Source organism: Pyrus communis, chromosome 9 (assembly GCF_041283825.1).
Source record: "Pyrus communis isolate YQ-2024b chromosome 9, ASM4128382v1, whole genome shotgun sequence".
Classification (NCBI taxonomy): domain Eukaryota; kingdom Viridiplantae; phylum Streptophyta; class Magnoliopsida; order Rosales; family Rosaceae; genus Pyrus; species Pyrus communis.
Genome location: NC_142573.1, coordinates 9,772,448 through 9,774,752, shown reverse-complemented (window position 1 = coordinate 9,774,752; position 2,305 = coordinate 9,772,448). Strand labels below are relative to the sequence as shown.

The following is a 2,305-nucleotide window of genomic DNA, read 5'->3' as shown; positions in this document are numbered from 1 at the left end:
TCACTTGGATTTCATAATCATCAATTAATTTGAATTTCATAAATAAATCATATATTTAAAAATAATCTGGGTATTACAGTATTAGTAATTGTCGTAAGCTTGAATTATGTAATTAAGAATGAGTAGGTCGTGTGATTTTATATTATTTATCAGAATTTAAATATTATTATGGTAAAATATTCATAAAAATTAATTAGGATAATCAATATTTTTTTTTTTAAAGTTATTGAAAAAAATTAGGCTAAAATCTTTATTTAATAATTTTTGACTAAAATTTTAAGACATAATCATTAGAGGAGACAGTTTCTGGGTTATGACTTAAAATTTTTTTACTTAAATTTTTAAGCTTTATACCTAACTATTAGAGTTGGTCGTAGAGACGAGTCTTACTAGCAATTCTCTTAGAGTGCGTTTGTTTGGCCTCGTTGAGTTTCACTGGACTAGACTAGCACTAGTCCGTGTTTGGTGCGAGAAGGGACTGATTTTAATGGGACTAAGTTGGACTCGTGTTCACTAAATCCTTCGCTAGGTGTTTTTAGCGAGACCCCTAAGAAGGAGTGAATTACTAATCTCGTCTCCAACTCGTGCTTTGCTTCACATCAGACTCGTCCAGACTGCTTCGCACTGCTCTTGTAATCGACGGTCTCCGTTGAAACCCAAATCCCAGCTGATGGTCATCGTGTCCAAACATGTGGTCTGCAACAACTCCCCAACCAGAGAGAGCGACGACGCAGCCTCTACAAATGAAAAAAGAAAGAGAAATGCAAGGTAGAGAGATAGGAGAGAGTCAAATGAAATAAGTTTAGATTAATAATATAAAATATTAATATTATGAATTAGAAAACGACAAAAAATTATTTGAATATAAAAATCATTTAATTCCTAATTGAGTCCAACATTGCATCATTACCCTCATACCATTTATTCCATGCCAAACCATATTTAAAATAATTCGATGCGACAAATGCATCTTCAATGAATAAGCACAAACATCATTGCTAAATACATAAAGCTAAAGGTCTCTGTCATTGCACGCTAAAAAACAGACTTATTGTTTTCTCACTAAACATATGGTTGTGGATTTTTTAACTGCGCAATATATATATATATATATATATATATATGTACACGTCAGTGCGAAGCTTCCTCGAACTTTCCCTCCATTAGCCTACAATGCGACCAGCGAGTCGTGTACAGTTATGCTCGGTTTCCGGTTGAAGCCGAAACCCAAATCCCAGCCGATGGTCGTCGTCTCCAAACCTGCTTCTTTTCACGCCTGCGTAGCTTCGTCCGCAACAACTCCTAACCAGAGTGGGCGACGACGGACAAAGCCTCTGCACAACTTCAGAGGAGGTCCGTCAAAGCCTCTGCACAACCAGCGATCCGACGAAGCCTCTACACAATCCGACTAAGCCTCTGCAAATTGAAAAAAAAAATTTGGGATTTCTGGGTTTGATATGAAATGAAAGAGAGATAATGGGTTTGATATGAAGAGAAAGCAAATGAAAATAAGAGAAATTACGGGTTTGATTTTTACTGGGAGCAATTGTGGACGGTGCAAAGAAGAAAGTAAATGAAAAGAAGCGAGTAAGGAAACGTAGAGACACGATAAATTTATCATTCTAATCCTAATACGGTGGTATATCAAGTGTTTCTATTTAAGTTGTGAACAATTTTATTTTTTAAATTATTAACTTTTTAACGTATATATTTATGTAATAACACATGATATACCATTTTGTTTTTGGGTTATACTGAAAAATTTCTCTAAAAACACAAAGAAGAGAGAGAGAGTCAAATAAAATAAGTTTAAATTAATAATAATAACAAGTTAATAAAATGAATTAGAAAATTACAAAAAATAATTTCAACCTAAAAATAATTTAGTCGTCGACACATGACTAAACCCTAGGCCTGGCAAACGGGTCGTGTCAATCGTGTTCGTGTCGTTTTCGTGTAACACCTGTTATCTTAACGGGTCGTGTCGTGTCACACCCGTTATCTTAACGGGTCCTTAACAGGTCGTGCCCGACCCGTTATGACCCGATAAGAAAAAAATATATTTTTTAAAAATTTGCACATACCACACATTGCCACATAAATATTACTTCAAAACATTAAAACATTTCTCGTTCAAGTACTATATCTACACTCGAAAATCCAAGCATATACAAACAATTTTGACGGTTTGGATCGTTGAAATTAGTTTTGGAGAATTCATAAAACGATAGATTGACTAACACTTAGAGTTTATTTATACTTTCATTAAGTATAACATAAGATTTTGTGGTATCCACTTGTGTAA

The 2,305-nt window shown here is 34.1% G+C and overlaps 1 long non-coding RNA gene across 1 annotated transcript; it reads right to left on the bottom strand.

Annotated features, from left to right (window-relative positions):
* Window positions 1-231: 231 nt before the first annotated feature.
* Window positions 232-1,600, bottom strand: LOC148694206 (uncharacterized). The gene is made up of 2 exons (XR_015966419.1): window positions 1,523-1,600; window positions 232-1,416 (listed from the first exon to the last, which is right to left on the bottom strand). It is a non-coding gene; the product is annotated as an uncharacterized LOC148694206 (long non-coding RNA).
* Between the last annotated feature and the right edge of the window lie 705 nt (window positions 1,601-2,305).